The 20,657-nt window shown below is 46.0% G+C and overlaps 1 protein-coding gene across 1 annotated transcript in view; it reads left to right on the plus strand.

The window, feature by feature from the left end:
- Positions 1 to 1,497: 1,497 nt before the first annotated feature.
- The window catches only part of C9H1orf21 (chromosome 9 C1orf21 homolog), a 102,530-nt gene continuing 83,370 nt past the window's right edge, over positions 1,498 to 20,657 (plus strand). The window contains exon 1 of the mRNA XM_033067909.1: positions 1,498 to 1,571. The gene's annotated coding sequence lies outside the window, so the exon portion shown is untranslated. The remainder of the gene's footprint in view (positions 1,572 to 20,657) is intronic.

Here is a 20,657-nt window from a genome sequence, read left to right on the forward strand (position 1 = left end):
TATTCCCTCTTCTGGAATGTCTTGATGTTGTTTATGTGCACCTTTCTGGTAGTGATTTCCAGTGCAGCGAAAAATAATTAATTGCTAGAAAGTTGAAGGTAGAAATGACTTCAAATGGGATCTTGCCAAGGATTTGGCAAACAAACTGTTATTTATTTCCATATTTTCATCGTGGTGAAGGAAAAATGTCCTTAGATGAAAACGTATCTGCCTGGATTACTGGATGGTACTAAAAGCGTAATGATGAAAAGGATGTAGGCTTGCTGAAGTCTTTCTAGCTCACATGGTGGCATTTCCAGGCAGAAACAGTCTGGAACAGCTTTTATAACTCAATCTTCAAAGAGGCCTCACCTTCATCTCCAGTTTTCAGTTGTTTTCATGAAAAACTCTGCCTCTGCAAACAGAAAACCACGTGTTTCCATGGAAAATTTGGGTGCATGGTGCCATAAGCTGATAGGCATGGCATTCCTCGGAAAACAATTCTATGCTACGGAAGAGAAGCACTCTGCTGTCCCCCTGAGGAGTGGCACATGGACACCAAAGGCACAGGGGGCTGTGCTGGAGATCCACATAAGTGTCTCCAAGGCAGGTGCCAAGAGGATGGTGCCAGACTCTTTTTGGTGGTGCTCAGTGACAGGATGAGGAACAATGGATGAAAACTAAATCATAACAAATTTAACAACATGGAATCACGGAATATCCCGAGTTGGAAGGACCCACAGAGATCATGGACTCCAACCCCTGTCCTTGCACTGACACCCCAGCAATCCCAGCCTGTGCATCCCTGGGAGCTTTGCCCAAACACTCCTGGAGCTCTGGCAGCCTTGGGGCTGTGCCCATTCCCTGGGGAGCCTGTTCAGTTCCAAACACCCTCTGGGGCAGAGCCTTTCCCTGATATCCAGCCTGACCCTGCCCTGGCCCAGCTCCAGCCCTTCCCTGGGTCCTGTCCCTGTCAAAGGGAGCAGAGATTGGAGCTGTCCTTCCACTTCCATGGGGAAGAACTTCTTTCCATGGAGGGTGGCAGAGCCCTGGAACAGCTGTCCAGGGATGGTGTGGAGCATCCAGTTCTGTAATATCCCAAACCCAGCTGTGTCACTGCTCCGTGTGACCCTGCCTCGGTGAGGGGTTGGACTGCATCATCTCCAGAGGCCCCTCGGAACCGCACCGGTTCCAGGATTCTGTGTGTGTGCATCCGTGACCTCACCGGGCGTCTGGTCCCTCCCCGCTCAGAGCCCCGGGCATGCCTGGGACACCGGGGATCCGTGTGCGGGATGAGCGGTGCCGGTACCGTGTGCGGGATGAGCGGTGCCGGTACCGCCGGGATCCGTGTGCGGATGAGCGGCGCCGGTACCCCCACACCCCGCGGCCCCGGCGGGCGGGCGGGCGGCTCCTCCCCGCGGTGACGGCCCCGCGCCCGCCCCGCCCCGCCCCGCCCGCTCCCCGAGAGGCCGCTCGGCTCCGCTCGGCTCCGCTCCGCGCCCGCCGCCGCCGCGCACCGCCCGGGAGCCGCAGCCGCCCGCGCCCGCCGCCCGCTCCGGCCCGGGGGAGCCGCTCCGAGCACGGCTGCCGAGGTGAGCGCCCGGGGCCGGGCAGCGCGGGTCAGGGGCCGGGCGAGGCCCCCATCCTCCGCGGGGCCGCTCCCGCTCCCCCGCTCCCCTTTCCATTCCCTTATTTCTCGCATCCCGACCCCCCTCGCCGCCGCCGCCGGGCGATGTTTTATTCATGGCCCGGCGGGCTTTGTGCGGAGCGGGCTGGCCGGGAAATGGCTGCGGGTGGGCGGCTCGGAGCCCCCGGCCCGGGGCCGTCGCGCCCGGGGGGCTCGGCCGCGGCTCCGCGGCCCGGCGGCAGCGAATCGTGCGAGCCGCTCTCCGGAGGGTTTGGGACGTGTGGCTGTGTGTCGGTATCTGTGTCTGTTTGTCTGTGCTCCTTTGCGATGTTCGGCAGCAGCGTATTGCAACACCGACCGCCCGTGCGCCGGGCGGCACTTACACCGCCGCCGAGTTAACTGTAGATGTCAGACTGTGCTTGCTGTGGGGTGATGTCAGCTTGGTAATAACGCGCAGAAATGGGAATTCGGTGCGGGCAGAGCGGGATGGGGACGGCCCCGAGGCAGCTGGCGCGGACAGAGCCGCGCTGCTCCCGGTGCAGGGCCTGCGCTGCGGGCGGAGCGCGGGGCACTGCCATCGTCTGCGATTGTTCTGGGGAGCCGCGGACTCGGAGCACCACGTATTTGTGCCTGGAGCAGAGATACTTGGCTGGTTGTGCCTCACAAAGGTATTCAGGTGTGTTTTGGTTAGAGAGTTGGCTGATGCCTGTCTTGTCTGCCAGTTGTTCCATGAGGCAGCCTCCTTGAGCATCATCAGCCCACAGGAGGAATTCTGTTGGGTGCTGTGGGAAGCTGACTGTGATCAATAGGCAGCGTCATGTTAGCTCCCGATACCGCCTCTTGATTTCTCCCAAGCTGATCATGGACCAGTGAACTAAAGCTGAGAGATGCTGAAACACATCCCTCGCCTTATTCAGTTCCCCAGTCGCCTGCCCTTCACTTTCCCTAAGCCCTGGTTGGTTGGATTTCAGTGGAAAAATTCTGGTTCTGAGCCTGTTCAAAGAAGCCTGTGTGTTTTGATTTTGCTTGTCTAACTTGCTGTTTAATAACAGCTGTGAAGCTGAAGATGCCTGTGCCCAGGGGTACCTACCCTTCCGTACAAGTGAAATTCACCGATACTGCTCGATGCTGTTTAACCTTGTATTATCTTAGGTGTCGTATGATGAGGCAGCTTGATTTGTTTAAGGCTTCGTCATGATGCAATGCAATAATAATTATAAATCTTCTCATTGTCTGAAGAATCTTTAAGTACTACTCTGTCTTGGTACATCATGTGTGTTTATTCCCAAGAGGCTCGGGCGCGGATGAGCAGGGTTTGATATTAATCATCTTCGTTTTGGGGTGGGAGCAGTTTGGCACAGGTGCTTTAAGTTGTAATTTATGGGTGTGATGTCATGTGCTAGATAAGCTTTCACAGGATCTGCCGTGTAAATTACGGCCTTTGTTTATATGTGTGCAGTGACATGTTTTGGAAATCCGCGCTGTGTAGTTTGCTGGCGAGCTGTGCGCGAGATCCAGCAGACTGTGCTCCGGTTGCGCAGTGGAGCTCAGTGTTGGGAAGGTTTTGCTTTGCCTTGTGCTCGCAGCCCGCTCCAGGTGCGAATGTGCTCCGTGGCATCCGCATGCGGCGATGTGCGTGGTGCCTGGCTGCCAAAGCTTTGCCAGGTGCTTTGTTTGTTTTCTTCTTTCTCCGTGATCTGGTTTGCTCCGATTTTTAGAAGGAGCGGGATGCTGAAATGACTGATTTCATCTACTGTGTGCTGGAGAGAGCAGCTTGGTTATTTCAGGCTGCTGTTGTTATGCAATCAGATTAACAGAGGTTGAAATGATCATTCAGCTCTGGGTAAACACGATCTATAGAGCAGCGTGGATTAGGGCAGCTGTTTACATCGGGCAGATCTGCTGCACTGGGCGTGTTGCAAATATTGGATGGAAACACAAGGAGTGGACACAGTAATATACTAAATAAATTTCTAGCAGTCTCTTAGGTGTTATCAATTTGCTATCGATTGTCTGTGCTGCATGAGTTCTGCAGCACCTTAGGTGCTTCCTGCACTCGTGGGCAAACTTACTTTTGGCTTCATTCAGTTGACGCTCCAAGGGCCTCGTCAAAGGTCTGTGCACAGCTGGTGGTGCCTGGGGTCCTGTGCAGGCTCTGGGCTACTGCAGTCCAGGGCTTGGCTCAAGCAGGATGACCAGTGCTCAACTGGAAGCTTCCTAAATTAAATAAAAGATGCAATTCCAGCCATGTTTGCTGAAGCTGGCAGCCCCTCAAGCCATCCATTATTAGTTGGCTATTTCTTGTCGTTGTGGTGGAGGTAGCAGTGCTGCAGGCGAGGTTTTCAGGGCTTGTCTCCCTGGATCTGCTCAGCGAGGAAGAGATGCCACATGGGTCTCTCATTCAGGGAAAGGTAAGGGACCCTTGAGGGTGCTGCTTTTCCATCCTCTAGCAGGGGATGGAACAAGACTACATTTTGAATACATGTTCAAAAATACTCTGGATAGAGTTTGTTGTTATTATTGTTGTTTATTTCCTTGCTGGCTGTGTTTAATTCTATATAAGCAGATATGTAATTGCAGAGGGATTTCACAGGCACTTGCAAATGTCTATCACTGTGCTACTGGCTGCTCTGTGTGCTGTTTAACATTTGTGATAAATATACACAAGCACATTTTGGGTACACTGGAATCTAAAGAGGTACTTCAGGGAATAGGTAATATTATTCAGGCTGTGTTGTTGTAGGATGTTCAGAGGAGGCAGTGTGGGATGTGATATGCAGTCAGTGATGTTAAGACTATTTCTTTTACTGTACAAGTTTACTTCAGCTCTGATTTATTAACAGGTTGGTTTCTTGTCATCTTCAATCTTGTGAATGAAGTAAGAGCAGTTATTCTGTGTCAGGTCTGTCTAGCTCAGTACAGATCTTGTGATGGGACCACTCCCAGGTGCATAGAAAAACTGGAACAGTGAAGTTGTCCTGGTAAACCCTTGGAGCAGTCACCACTTTCGGAGACCTTTGGGCTGGCAGTTCCAGGGAGGCTTATGTGTTTAATAGCTGCTGACAGATTATTTTCTCTAAAAAATGTCTTAATTAGTTTTGAAAAACTTCATAGCATTAGTGTTCACAACCTCCTATGCTGGTGAGTTTCTGGTATAATTGTCCAGTCTGAAAAGGGTTTTATTTTTTTCATTTTACAGTTTACCATTTGAAGTGCTTGTGATATCTGATTTCTAGAAGAATATATTTCTTTCTGGGTTTTCACACAGAAATGAGCTGTATGTGGGAATACTGAGTGGTTTTAGAAGGTATGTGAAGAAAACTGCTTTATGTTTGCAGTGAGGTGTAATCCCAGCCCTGTTTGCAGTGACCTTTCATGCAAAGGTACCATTATGGCTGTCATATTTAGGTGTCTGTGTGCAAAAAAATGTTCAAATACAAGAAGTGATTTCTGCAGCTGTACATCCTGGACATAGATTGGGGTGAGTCTTGATTCAGAAACACTCAGATGACAGAAGAGTTGCTGCAAGCCAAGGAGCAACTTCAGCAACGTTGCTGGCAGATTTACCAAAGTAGATCCTAGTAAGGGATTGGGTGCAACATTTTAGGGGATGTGTAAGAATGCGGAGAACAGAATTTAAAAGTTGTGTTAAAGAGCTTGAAGTTAAGTAATACAGATTGCAGTAAGTGCCACATGATACAGAAAAAGCAGTTCTGTACTGCTGAACTGTTCTATAGGTTGGCTTCCACCACCTCAACCTCGACCATTTCAGGAATAGATGGGATGTAACAAAGTTGTGGTTTAAGTTCCACTTTTTCTTTGTGTGGCAGGGAAGCAGGATCCTTCGGCTGTGTATTGACCTACAGTATTTGCTTTTGTGTTGGTGGTTCAGGAGTCTGGGTCACAGGAGCCCTCTGGGTCACAGACTCCTCTATACTGGTGTTAAAGTTGTGTTTGGTTAATTAGAAGAAGCTCTTCAAAGGTTGGTAATTTAGAATCATACAATCAAAGAGTATCCCGAGCTGGAAGGGACCCATCAGGATCATCCAGTCCAACCCTGTCCCTGCACTGACACCCCAACAATCCCACCCTGTGCATCCCTGAGAGCATTGCCCAAACACTCCTGGAGCTCTGGCAGCCTTGGGGTTGTGCCCATTCCCTGGGGAGCCTGGGCAGTACCCTTATTGTGGTGGCTTCTGAAATCCTGTTGATAAAAATGGGTAGAATTTTCATGTTTTTAAAGCAGATAGAAATTCTTCATCTTGCCATTTCTACTGCTTTTCCACCCTTAGGCCTGTAAACTTATGATTAAAGTGGGTGGAATTTCATCCTGATGGTTTACGGGTGGGATAAATAGTACAGACTGACCAGACAAACATTTTGTTTTAAAAATAGAGAGGCTTACATAATGATGCTATACACAACAACACTATATGGATATGGATAAGATCTCTAGAATAGTGTTGTTCCAACAGCATCTCTTGGTGTTACTTGCTTCAAAGAAAGGTAATTCTGGAGTGAAGACATGCCAGTGCCAAGTGATCTAACTGGAGTATTGATCAGACTTTAAGCAGGGCTCTGGGTTAGAAGTTTGGAGAAATGGGGTTTTAAAACATTGTGAGACCTAATTTGTTATCTGAATAAGAGAAAAACATTCTTTTTTTCTTTTTTTTTTGCGAAGCCCTGTCTGTCTCTCTGTGTTTCGAGTTGTTCACAGAGTTTCATGTCTTAATGTGTGGCATGTGCTTAGGAAATCTGAAGCCCCATTTTGCAGAATAAATAAAACAAACCAGTGAATATGTCTTGCTATGAGAGTGGCCTCAGTTTCTTTTCCTTCTGTCTCTGTAAGAGAAAAGCACAGACTTTATCTGTCAAGTTTGGAAAAAGATAAAGAGCAAGTTCATTTGAAATATATATTTAATAGGGAAAATTTCCCAGGATCTGTATATACAGGTGGGCATTTTCCCAAAAGTGTGTTAGGTGTTGAGGCCATAAAAATGTTGCTGCTGACCAAAATTCTAGCTCTGGATGTATCTATAAATACCATAGCCTCACCCCTTTGGCTCTGTGAAATTATATGTAGCTGGCATAATTTCATACATCAGGACATAAAAGGACCTTGAGCTTGTGCTTTTATAATAAACAAGGAAAAGTTTATCTAGGTTGCCCAGTTTATTCACACAAAGACAGCTCTTTACTCAGGGAGGGGGAGGTTCTTACCTCTTAGACTTTCCTCCTTAGGATTTTTATCTCATCCCATCCCAAGATTTTATTAATAAAAGCAAAACAACTTCGATGTTTATGCATTTAGGCAGACAGAGCTCTGCGTTTTGGAGTCATGGCTAATTAGATTTGTGGAGCCTGTGCAATTTTGGATATTGGGTAGGGAGATTGTTTTTGCAGGAAGACACAGAGGAAGGAACACATTGCTTGTATTCCCTTTCTTACAGTGGCAGCAGCATTTTCCATGCCCTGTGCACATTCATGATGTTAGTGTGCTGTTCCTGGGGAAGCAGGCTTGTTGAAGTTCACCTTTGTGTTTGGAGAATTCCTTTAAATTGCTGTTCAGTAAAGAACTGGGTAGCAGACATTTGCACTTCTCCAGTGGAGAGCAGTCTGAGGGAAGAATCGGCTGGCAAAACAAAACAAATGCTGTCTTTCTAAGGGCTGGTAATGGGCTGTAAGCCCATTTCTGCTTCAGTTTTGAGGGATGACTAAGATGTTTCTCTGTTCTGGCAATATCCACTTTGGATCCTGCTGCTTAATTTAATCTAGAGGCTTGCTCAGCCCAGCTGCACGTTGAAGGGAGCACAGCTGACGTGCAGTAAATGCACTGGCAGGGTGTACAGGAGCTGGTCTTTTGTTACCGATGGCTGTGCCCAGCTCCAGGGTGTTCTGTGAACTGGGTTTGGGCTGCTGAGTATGGCCAGCCATGTGATGCTGAAGGACAGGCTGCTGCTCCTCTCCTCCCAGTGCAGCCCTGCCTCTTGTGTGTGCAGTACTTGTGGTCTGGTGGATGCCCAGAGGCTCAGCTTTCCCTTCTGAGCCTTTATTTTTGCAGGAATCTGAAATAGCAGAGCTATTGCTGCTGAATAAGCCAGAGCAAATCCAGGGGAGCAGATCTGGCTCTCCCCTTCATCCACCACAGAAATGTGGAGAGGAGAAACCCCTGTGAGTACTTCAGGGAATTGTTTGATTGGGGGTGAAAGGACAACCAGCCAGGATTTTCTAATCCCATCTCTATTCATTTTACTACTCAAGGGTCTAATGGATATAATTGTTTTTTCTTACGATTTATCTTTCTGAATTACTCCCTGGTTTTCAGGTGTGGCAGTCTATCAGCCAGGGCTACTGAAATTATAACCAAAACCTCATGGTGAGCAAACTCTGGAAATGATCTCTGTTTGATAGTAAGAGGGAGTTGTATTCTTTCTGCTTTGGTCACATTGGATGAGGTGTATCTTTGAGATTAAGACGTCCTGATGCTCATGGGAGGAGGGGACTGCTTCTTTCTTTTGTCTCCAGCATTGCAGCAGAGATGCTAATTAAGTACCAAACAAATTGGGTTTGGGCAAGTTTGCCTTTGCTATGGCAGTGAAAATGTTTTGTTTGGGAGAGCTGTGCAAATTACACCCACAGGCAGAGATAAATCAGCCCCTGGCTGCCCCAAATCTTCCTGCTTCAGTCCTCAGAAATACACCAGAGGAGCTTTGGGAATGGCAAGAGTCAGTGAGCATGTTCTGGAGCAGATTGTGTATGGGCACAGCCCTGAGCAAAGCCCTCCCAGGGAGGAGTGACTGTGATCCCCGCACAGAGAGGCTCTGTCAGCAGGACAGGCAGCTCAGAATGTGGGGATGCTCTGCTCTGCTTCCCCAACAGGGAAAGGACACTGAGCTGGGTTTTTCTCTAACCACCATTCTGCATCTTTGGCATTTTGGCAAGAGAAAGAATGTTTCCTGAAAAATCAAACCTTAAAACATGGAATGAGAGACCTCAGACTTAGTAACGACATTTAGGAGAATAATAAATGCTCAGCCTTGTGAGGCTGCACTTAGTTACACATTTATTTGGGGATTTTTTACAAGCATAATGGAAAATTATGCACTCGACTCTTCTCAGAGTTGCCGTGGGATTCAGGGGACCTAATTTCCCTAAGACTATGAAATCCCAGGCTTTGCCATGTAATTTTTGTTTGCCTTTACACTTCTTTGCTAGTCTCTGTGCCTTCTTTCATCCAACAGCAAATGCTTGGGTGCTGCAACAGAAATAGTTTAAAAGCCAATGATTTGAGAGAAAAAGAGCTGGAGCTTCTTAGATGTCTGGGGACTGGATGAAGTAGGATTAATCTGGCATTAAGGCAGAAATTTGTGAGAGAAGCTCGGTCAAATGACTGGCTGGAGAGAGGGGGGATTCGTGAAGTCAAAGTCACTTCTTCAGCCAAAGGGGGATCAGGCTGATATCTTTCTGACAGGATGCTTTGCCTGGCCTCTCCCACAAACTCTGGGTAGCTGTCACATACTTTCTCTGCAATTGCTTGGCATTCTGAGAGATCATGCCTTAAAAAAAAGACTCACAAAGTGAGCAGCTTTCCAGAAGGTCAGTGGAAATTTAATGCTACAATGTAATGAGGTTTGTGAGTCACCTGTAAAGAAAATAACAGTGCTGACGAGTAGCTTTTCAATTATTAATTCTTGTACAGTAAGTTGTTGGCCATTATGATGGGTTGTCTGTGTAAAGTGGTTCCATAAAATGCAAATTATTAGCTTCTATGTGGGTCAGAAAACATTGCATACTTGGTTTAACTCTTGTAGTTAAATAGACTCCTTTGCTAAGCAAATAATTTAAGCACTGGTTACTCTCAGCATTGTCAAAAACATACATGAGTTCTTGCTGAGTGTAAATAAAAGGGTTTCAGCTTTGAACGATGACTGCAGGATTTGGCTTAAAAGCTATTTTTGGGCCACGGGCACAGCCCAAAGCCGGGAGATGTATGTGGCTCTGCTCCTGGAATGGCGTCAGGATGGAGGATGACTAAGTCACCCCTGCAACCTCCTGGTTGCTCCAGAAAGGTGGTGATTTATTGCAGCTCTGTGTCAGCAGTAACTCGCCGTCCACCCGCGCTGATTCAGCCGCCCAGTTTAGCTGGGAGTCAGGGATGTGCCCGGCTCCTTCCAGCCCGCGGCTCCGAGGGTGGAACCATCGCCCTTCCTGCCCCGTGTCCGAGCCGGGAATCCATCCTTGTGGATCCACGGGGCTGGCATGGCGTTCCTGCCGAGTCAGGCTGGGCAAAGCCTCGGGGCTTTGGGCTGCTCAAGGTGCTGAGGTTGAAGCAATAGCAAATGTGGCAGAATCAGCACACAGTGATGTTGCTGTGCGGTGGAAAATCTGTCCAAGCCCTTCCAGGCCCTGCCCCGGCTTTGCTTCGTAGGCAGAACAGGTTGGGCAGCAGCACAGGACTAGGGAGGCTGCATGGAACAAGGAGTTCACTGAAGATGTTCATTGGGTGTAACGTGTCAGGGACTCCTGTTTTTCTGGGATTTGCAATGCCCTCAGTGCATGAGGACAGATTTCTACGCTCCTGTTGTGATGAATAAGGCAAGTAGTTGTTTTATGGGGTCCTTCTCCCTCCTGCCTGCCTTCCAAAAGCAAGCCCAAGGTGCGAACCCCCACCAGTCTAAAGACATGATTCTGGAGTAAAACACTTAATTTCAGGTAAAGGAATGATCTGGCTGTGATGCAGACTGATGACAATGCCTCCTCTCTTCTCCACCCTGCTCTCCCAAGAGCTGCTGCTATCCTGGGAAAGCACATGAAGAACCCACTTGCTCACTCTTGTCACAGCCCTTATCTCTTAAGTAGAGTGTAAATAACCAGGATAATCGTTGTGTTCCTGTATGTTTTGTGCCCTAAGCCAAATGCAGAAGAAACAACTCTTTTCTGGGTCATTTTTTGCATCATCCTGTGCTTTGAAAAGGCACAAACAGGCTGGTGTTGGCCATAATCAGCATCAATTGCTTCCCAGGTCTGGCCAAGCAGGAGGCAAGTTTTGATGCAGTCCTGGCCAGAGGCAGAGGTGGGAGGGAAGATCCAGGTGAATTAACCATGCCATAAGGATAAGGAAATTATCCCCCAATATCTTTCCTAGCATGTGGGGTCAGCTCTGCTTTTGATCTTGGTTGTGACTGAATATCCTCAGGAATAAAAACTGCAAGTAAGGGTGGAGGCACCCCTGAAGACTTTTGGATTTCTGCTTCATGGTTGCTACCTAGTGAATGATGCTGTCTGATTTGCTGATAAATTGTTTTAAGGGATAAATTGGTGACCTCTCTTCTTTTTTAAGTGTTCAATTTCCCATTTTCCTTGTCTATAATTTTCCATTCTTTATTTGCTGCCATCTCCCCTGACATGGCATGAACATGCCTGAGTTTTTGTGTTGAAATGTTTTTATTGCTTTCAAATACTAAGTGTGACTGGGTGTAAAAAAGAAAGTAGCATGTGAGCTTCAGCCTGCTGCTTCAGTGCCAGTGAAATCAAACCCTGTGAGTTAGCATCCATATCCATAAGGTTTTTTCCAAGTGGAGACTAAGCTGAGGTGCTGACTGTGGGATGCTGACCGGTTTTGAGGGAGAAAAACCCCAGCAGTGGAGGAGTGCAGGGACCTTTCTGTACCATCAGACTGCAGGACTGGTTTTGGGCCTTGGTTTAAATGTCAAAGGAGTGATGGAAAGCAGAAGATGGGAATGACTTTGGCCCTTTAGGCAGACTGTGCCTCTTGGTGGAAGGGGTTGGAAACTGTCTCCAGTTCCTCATCCCCACCTGGTCATTAGCCATGAGGTTGAGTAGATTGAAGGATTTGAGGTGCTCTTAGGACTAAGTTTAAAACTGATGGAAATTACAGTGGGCTCAGGGGCAGCACCTTAGACTTCAGTTGTTTATGATTACCTGGAAGCATAGGACGGCTGTGTGCATCTGTCTTCAGCAGTTCCTCTGGTTTCTGTCCTCTTTGCTGCTTTTAGGGACTGTTGGGGGAAAAAAAGAGAACAGCCATGCACTGGTAAAACAGCTTCAGAGCCTGTGATTAGGAGGAGAAGATGTAGGTGCTTCCAGATAGTGCTGGAATAGGAGAAAAACAACATGGGGTAGGGAATGGTGCACTGGGATGGGACTTGGGAGACCACAGCTCTTTTTCGCAGGGGACTGTGGAGCTGCTGTGATGGGAGTTGCCCATGCTGGCTCTCTCCAACCACAGCAGTGTCTTTGTGGTAAGACTCTGAGCTTCGTCTGTGCTTTGCTATCACAAAAATAAAATCTGGTTCTTTTTCTCGCTTTTGGAGTGGTTTTCAGTTTTGTTTTTGGATTTTTTTTTTGTTGTGTTTTTTTTCCCTGTGTGTATGATTTTTTGTTTTGTTTTGTTTTGTTTTTTTAACCCAGAGTGAAATCTGGATTATTTTTTGAAATCCTTTGATCAGCTTGAACCTCAGTAGCTTAATTCTGTTCTCATAACAGATTTGCTTGTCAAATACTATTTTAAAGTTCAGAATTATGACAGAGTATTTCCTCTTGCTGTCTATGACAAGTACTAATGCTCAGAGTGCAGTCCTGGGGCTGGGGCGTGCGTCCCTATTTCCTGATGTTTTCCAAAGCTTCACCTGCCTCCGCAGGGCGAAGGCAGTGCTGATGGACTGCAGGCTTGTATTGCTAATAACTGTAAACAGCAATTCTGACTCATTGGTTATGGAAGACTGAACTACAATCAAATACTGTGGCCATGTTAATTTGTTTCCAAATAGGAAAATTTGTGTAAATATCATTGCAGATGAGGTTTAGCACTTGTCTTTCTGGTTGCCCTCTGTAGAAGGTGGATGGCTCCCCTGCACATTTGGCGTTTGGTTGTCCCCCAACTTCAGCTCCCCACCACCTTTCTGCAGTCCCTACCTACCTCATACAGACTGGGGTCTTTGGGTACCTTGGGCTTAGCATGTGTTAAAAATTAACTTCTGGGAAGAAGTAATGGTTGGCCACCCTGATGTCCAGCAAAGGAGGTATTCACAGATGTTCATAGCATGGCCTGGGTTGGAAGGCACCTTCAAGATTCTATCATTCCAACCTCTGGAATGGCAGGGACACCTTCCACTTGCTCCAAGCCTCATCCAACCTGGGCTTGGGTATTTCATGTTGGCTGGCTCTTCATTTTGGGGTGAAGGCAGAGCCTGAGCATGTTATGTCTGGGTTGTCACCATCCAGAGCTGTTGTCAATAACCAGAAGAATGACATGAGAGTGGGAGTATAATGTTTGTAAATGCAGTAAACAAGGAGGTGGCAAGGTGGAGGGCTGAGATGGAATGTGAAGAGCTGAACAGCTGATGGCACAAGGCTGGAAACGTGAGCAGGAGAAACTGAGGCATGGCCTAGCAAAACCAAAAAGAGGCACTTGCTGTTGGAAAGGAAATTGTGCAAGGGCACACGTGGGCTTTGCATTGCTGTCTCAAGGTGTGTGGTCGGGGACAGAAATGATCAAGTGTTTCTTTCTCCTGCCCTTCATAATGTGGGTGTTGTGAATAAAAACTTTGAGTGAGTGCTCAGGGCCAGAGCTGATTTCTGTAGACTGCCATGGCTTTGTGTTGCTTTTCTTCCTTGTGCAGCCTTCTCTTGTGATGGGTGACATACAGTTGGGCTGGATCCAGACAGAAAATTTGTCACTCAAATAGTGCTGAACAGCACCACTAGGTATGGGCAAGGCAGAAGAGGAAAGATTCAGTCAGGGTTTTTCTTCAATTCTGAAATACTAAAAATCAGCCAAAAAGCTTGTAAATATTCCAGTTGTGAACTGCAGTGATTCTGCTTAATGTGCTTTACTGATCTTCCTGTCATCTCTTGCAGGGGGAAATGCTAATATTCCACTTAGGAGCAGTATTTCTTTTGATCTTTGGCTGCACCCCTTGTTTGTTCCCTAAACCTCTCTTTCTGCCACAAACCACTTAGATAACTGGAATTACAGCAAAATAATCACCTCTTATGTTAGTTCCCTGATTCTCAGTGGTGCTGGTTTGTTTTCTGGGATTTGATTGCAAGACAGACAAGTAGATTAGTAAGTAAAAGGCAAAGCAACAGCAACAAGAAAAAAAAAGAAATCGTATTTGATTAAAATCCATTTTCCTGTGGCACCTTAACTGTAGCTAATGGAGTGTGTGTGTTTGGGAGAGAAGTGAGGGTATAGATGAAATTTAATGGGTGAGCCTTCACTTGTTGACTTGGGATGGGGCTTGATGGAAGAAATCATTCTCATCGTGGCATGGGCACATGTTGGGAAGGAGGGAGCACTGGCTGTGGGAATACAGTGATTTGTGATCCCAGCAGCTTTGGATGGTTCAAGGCCCTGCTCTGTAGATGGAGGCTTGTTGGGATTTCTGCTTTATGTCCCCACCCGTGCTGTGTGGTGTTGCAGTGACCTGCAAAAGCCAGAGCCGCGTGAATCTCCGCGCAGTTTCGTGTTGCCACTTGTGCTGGCACACGGGATGTTTGACAGGAGAGGTCCTGGCAGGGCACCAAGGAACAAGAGCTGGCTTGTCAGCAGAGGTAATGGAGGGGAGGCACAGAGCTGGTGCAGCAGGGCCTCGTGTCCAGGACAAAGAGCTCCAGTGCTGGTTTTGGGCAGGGAACTTCATGCATGTGGTGTCTGCAAAGTCTTAGGCAACATGAAGTTGTTCTACGGGGGTCCTCTTTATTGGTTTAAAATTTTAAGGCGTTTCTAAAAAACCCTTAAGAAATTCCTTGGTTAATTTTACTTCCAAGACAAAAGGATGTTCTTCTGAATTTCCTCTCACCAGCACTGGCACCATTTCCCATTTCCTCTTCTTAAATTTCCCCTCAGCACATTGCCGGTTGTGTTATGTTGGTACAGGGAAACCCCAGATGAGACCAGGTGGTGTTCTGGGAAGTGCAGTCATGCCTTTCAGCAAGGAGGTTGGTTTTCCAAAGCTCACAGGGTGGGGAGGAGGGAAGGAACCAGGGAATGGACAGGAGACCCCAGCAGTGGTGATGTCAGTCCATGGGGATTTGCTGTGTTGCACTTCCTACAACTTTGGTTACTCTTTGAAGAGAAAGGAGTTGCCCTCGTCCTTGAGCTGGGGCAGGAGGGATGTAACTCACATCATGGTTTCTGTGCTCCTATACCATTTCCCCTGTATCTGCTCTTGGTTTCCCTCGGGTGCAGGATGAAATGGACTTCATGGACCAGATGTGGTTGGGAATAACTGCATTGTCAACTCATCTTTAAAGGCTTGGGTGGGCTTGTGGGGTCTGTGTAGGATGACTGGGGGGATTGGGGGATTCCATTGAAGGTTTCCTAAAGTTTAGGAAGGAATTGCTTATTTGTTTCTGTACATCCCCAGCTGAGCTTTTGGGATAACAACAGTTTGGCAAAGCAAAGCAATATAATGAAAGTGGCTGTCAAATTTGAAAATGAAGAGGGACTGTTTCTTCCATGGATATAAGAGCAGAGAGGGATGGAAAGGTGGAGCTTTCTTTTGCCTCTGCTGTGCTACTTGTTCTTAGCTTTACTGTCTGTGAAATGGTGTAAAAATGTCAACCATCTCTGCTCAGCACAGGGGAATGAAGGTGTAAAGTGCCTTCTCCATTCATGGAATGGAGCAACTCTTCTGTTGGGTTTGGGGGGAGGTTACCTGTCTTTCATTTCTTTTACATTGTTTTCTGATCTTCCTCTCCCATGAATGCTGAAGGAAGTGCTGGTATTCCTGCAGTCTCCGAGGAATGATGGATTATCATCTGTTAAGGGACTGACAGTCTAATTGAAATGGTGAATTTTGAGCATGCTGTGAGTGCACTTGTTCCTTGTGTGCTGTTACTCAGGGTCTGTGGTATATGAATGTTTGCCAGTAACAGAACTAATTTTCGTTTTTATAGACTTAATGATTTGTTTTGGTAAAAACCCCTTATTTTTAGTCTCTTTGAAACCAGTAGAAAAATTAATTTACTTTTAGAGTTGGTCACCTTTTTTAAGATTGATTTTTTTTCCTCCAAAACCTGCAAGTAGCATTTTTCCTCATGTTTTCTGCCTACTCAACAATGCACGGCCAATCAGAATGTTTTTAGTCCTATTATAACTTGTATGGTAAATAAGCAGTTTATTCTGTTCTCCATCAGCTTCCTGCCTTAGCTGAGGACAGAATAAAATGACAGAAGTGGTTGGGTAGTGACTGTCAGAACAAAGGGTTTGCCATGTCCAGTCTCCTGAAGTGCCTCTGTGCATATGTGGGAGCAGGGATGGTAGAAGTGCTCCTGTTCCTCCAAAGGAACTCTAATCAGAGGTGCAGGTGTCTGTACTGAAGGTATATTTATAGCATTGATGATAATAATAATAATAATCTTTATTGTAACTTTTAAGTGCAATTGTAGTCAATAAAGTTTAGAAAGATCTCTAAGCTAGGGTCCTGCGGTTCCCCCAGCACTGCCAAGCCCACCCAGGTGTCCCCAGGTGTCATTTCTACTTGGGAATCCCCCCAGGGGTGGTGACTCCATCCCTGCCCTGGGCAGCCTGTTCTTTGACCACTCTTTGAATGAAGAAATTTTCCCTAATGTTCAATCCAGTATTCCCAATTTGAGCCTCCCCTGGCACAGCTCGAGGCTGTTCCCTGTTCTCCTGTCCCTGTTCCCTGGGAGCAGAGCTTGGCACCCACCCGGCTGCACCCTCCTGTCAGGGAGTTGTGCAGAGCAGAAGGTAATAAGGAAAAATAAGAAAGTAATAAGGGTAAATAAAATAATAAGGAAAAATAAGAAAGTAATAAGGGCAAATAAGAAAGTAATAAGGATAAATAAGTAGCAGGAGCATGCAGAGGCAGTAGGGCAGATTGCAGCATAGGGCAGGGCAGGTACTCAGTGTTCCCTGATGGCCCTGAGATCAGTGGTGGTCACAGACAGGGACATTATCTGTGATTCTGGGCTGGGTACCTTTTGCATGTTCTGAGTTAATTAGTGATTTGTGTGCAAATTGGATTGGCTGGCAGTAATTACAGTGGTGCCTGTGCCGAAGGAGAGTGTACAGGTCTGTCAGGATTTTGGAGGGTGGATGTCATGCAGACAGACCATGGCAGCAGGAAGCTCTGAGGTTTCTGCTGACTGCTTGGCACCAAAGCCTCACTTGCCCTACCTTTCACTCTCCCCCCATTTTACATGTGTTAATTGGCTTTAGCCAAAAGATGTTGCTGCCAAGCTTGTTACAAGTGGAAGCCAATGTAAACCACACTGTAGCATTGTACATATTCAGGCACTTTGAAACACAACACAGCAACAGCGGCAAGTGTGCTGGAGCTCTGTCTGGAGCTGTGGAAATCTGTCCTGGCTGTGGGTTTGGTGTCAGCTGTCACCCTGCTCTTGGTGGCTTTCCGTTCTCCTTCGTCAGCTTTGTGAGGAAACAAACTTGAAGCAGGAGGAGAAGGTAAGTGCAGACTGAAATTAATATTAAGCGCTTCTAGATTAATTCCACTGACAAAATTGCTACTTGATTTCTGTGGGAAGAGCATTTGCCAGAACCTTGTCAAATTCTCCCAAAAAGGAGCTAGAGAATGTTAAGCAGAAACCCCACAGCATTTCACAGGAGTTTATTCTGTTGTTTCAGTAGTGACTCATCTCCAGAATGATCCATCCTCTTCGCTGTGTATATGGGGAAAAAAACACTGACAAAGGTCTCAGAGCTATACAAAATGCAGTGTCCTGTTCAATTATTAGTTAAAGCATCTGAGTGTCTCAAACCCTTAGGCAATTTTGAGTTATCCTGGCAAAAGATGTTTGCAGTCAAACCTGGTTCATTTTTTGTTAAACATCCTGAATTTTTAAATTTAAGAGTGTGGGATGAGACAGAAGTGGTTAAGTATAGACAGAGAAAGAACTGCCAGGTATGATTTTCTGAATGGACAGAATTGTTGTTTTTGAAACCTCAGGGATTGTTAGAACATCACTTTTTCCTTTCTGCACATCACATTTTTGGCTAAATGACCTGAAAATTAAAGATCAGCATTCCAGTGTGTTTGTTAAATGCTTTGCTTCCTGAGGTTGCTGTTCAGAAAACTGAGGGCTCTCGTCTCGATTTTCCTCCTGCCCCTACTCAGCATCCTCAAAAAGGCAGCAGTGAGTACAAAAACAGGAAAGGGGAATGATAAAGTGTGGGAATCAAGGGAGTGCTGAGTTAGCAATGCCAGGAGGAAACAGCTCTAACAACAGCCTTGCTGCTGGTGAAAAATAAATGGAGGTGAACTGACTTAAACTACTTCTGAGAATGGAGTTCTCTTTCTTGTCACATTTTTCTGTGACTTCTTCTAACAATTTTTAATGCAATTAGCACACCCGTTGTAGTGACTGGATGCTGGCATTAGTGTTTTAGCAAACACCTACACAGCATATATATGGACTAAATTATCTAAAGGGCTTGTTAGCATATCATCTGCATGCAGAAGGAAGTGGTGGTGGTGATGGATGCTGCTTAGAAATTGTGTGAAGGACTCTGGCTCCTTCTTGCTTTCCTTTTTCTCTTCATTGTTTTCTCCACAATAAAAATGTCCACTGCATTTGAGAAGGACTTTTTCTCTCTGTCATTTTTTGTTGTTGTTTTGAAGGCCTTGAGACATTTCCCCCTATTTTCTTGTAGGAAAATTTTGTGAGGCATACAGCCAGTGCTTTTGTGAAGCAAAAGAAAAATAGTGAAATAGTGGAGAGCAAAACCATCCGCCAGTGACAGTATTTGATCTACAGAATAAGCTATTTCTGAGAAAAGTTGGGTAATGCTTGACTTGATTTTGTTTTGTTTTGCCTTGGTTTCTTGGCTTCCGAATCAGTGTTGAAAAATACCTGCCAACTGTAATTATTTTACTGGAAGTTTAATGCAAGGTCTAATTTTACTGGAAGCCTGGAGGAGAGGAGGAGACAGAGCTGGAGAATGGCATCTGATGTGGAGCAATGGTGGTGTCAGGCATTTTTAAGATAAGTGAACTTGCTGTTAATAAAATAAACACACAGTGCTGCTTTTGGCCCACTATGGACCATGGAAGTGCTTGTGGCAAGCTGGTCACTTCACTGCTGGACCAAAAGTCTTTGCTGGTACTCATGGTTGTCTTTCACCAGACCCTCTTGGCATATGTATAACTTTGAGCCCTCAAGCTTGTTGTGGTTGAATATGTGTGTGTTTGAAGTGCTTTGGCCAAAAAAATCACTACTATTCTGATAAGGAGATGGGAAGTATTAAATTGCTTAAAATACTAACTTTTCTCATGGGATTCAGGTTTTCTGCTAAAAACCCACTATTGTGCTGGTATTTCTTCATCAGGGAAACTTTGAAGCAATTTCATCATTTTGAGATGGGTTTGCTAAAACATTCCCTGTCCAACTTTTCTGTTAAGAAGGACAGAAAGTAAAGAGAAGAGAGAAAAAAGTGAATTTTCACAGGGAGTCAACATTTAGAGCAGGCTGTCTGGGACGAATACAATTTCTCCCACATTATGTGATGCTCGGTGGTAGAGATTCCCAGATGTGCAGGCTCTGACATGTAGCTGGTGTGAGACAGGTGAGTTACACCTGATGGCTTTGCATCCAGCAGAAACCCAGTGATTTATCTTTGGTCCCAAAAGGAATGATTTGAGAGAAAACATCTGGTGCTCTTAGAACTTGAGGGTTTTTTTTATACAATCCTGGTCATTCCTCTGGAGTTCTCCTCCCTGTGTTCAGGGTGAGCTGCATTCATCTTGTGTGTCACTTACTTATTTGTTTATTTATTGAGTAGAAAATCAAATCCTCTTTTCAGGCCTCCCAAATCTTTCATTTAACTTTATTTGGTGGGTTATGTAGTGTACCACTGACGTCTGGTTTTGCTACCCATCACAAAAGCATGTGAGGAGTTTTAACTGCAGGACTGATACATTTCTGAAATTGGGGAGGTGATAAAGGTTTGGTGATTCAGATGTGCTTTGTGGGAAGTGTTTACAGAGCACAAGGGTTGTGGCAGGAGCAGTTAACTTTGCCTTTTAATAATTCAGGCAAAGTGTTTGGAAAGAACTTGGTGGGAAACTATTTTCATGTTGTTCTCAAAGGGAAAATAGAATCCATCCTGTGAGCATTGGGCAGGGCAGTCACACTGCTGGGCACAATGCAGTTTTATAGCTTACTGTGAACATTAGGAAGAGTGAAGGGAAAGGGGACTTTCCTCCCTCACCCATGTTTTTCTTCAGGGGAAAAAAGCCCCAGACCCATAGGTTTTTTCAATTTACTCATTGAGAATAAACTTGTAAAGGTGTCTATAAACCATAGGGTTTATATAATTTGTCTGGTTAAGCAAATGAGCAGAATCTGCTTAGGCAGGGAGCCAGGGAGGGTATTGCTGCCTTTCTTTTAAATTTCAGGTAGAACCTTAAAATTAGAGGTTGTTACAAGTCCCTCCAGCATGTTTCATATAATTTGATAGTTACACACTGAAAGCCTGTCTAGACTCTTCCCAGTTGTGCTTATTATGTACATTGTCAATTCCTGCTTGTTTCTCCTTGTCACTTTGTGTATATAAGATTCATCCTGGTCTATCTTCATCTCCTTTTCCCCATAAAACTGCCCCCAAAAGGCTTACTCCCCTTTTCCCATAAAACTACCCTTGTCAGGAGCTCAGCAGTATCCTGAGCATTGGTTTAGTCTATGAGCATGGAATGTTTTAGCTGGTGCTACAGGCTTGCTGCAGAGACCTCAGCTAGTGGATCTGCTTCTGGAAGCCATCTGGCATGGTTTAACAGATGTTGAGGGATAAAGGTAAAACCTGTGGGTTGGGACAAGAATGGTTTAATACTTGAATTCAGCAATAATGATATTATTACTGTTATTATTATTATTATTGTAATGAAAAGGGAGACCATTAAGGAAGGGAGTACAAGCCGTCCAGATGAGTGATCACAGTGCAGTCCCTCACCACCCACCCACTGATGCCCAGCCTGTCCCCCAGCACCTTCAGCCCCTCCTGGCCAACTGCCCCTGTCACACTCTGGGTATGACATCCCATGGTGTG

This window comes from Catharus ustulatus, chromosome 9 (genome assembly GCF_009819885.2).
Source record: "Catharus ustulatus isolate bCatUst1 chromosome 9, bCatUst1.pri.v2, whole genome shotgun sequence".
NCBI classification, from domain to species: Eukaryota; Metazoa; Chordata; class Aves; order Passeriformes; family Turdidae; genus Catharus; species Catharus ustulatus.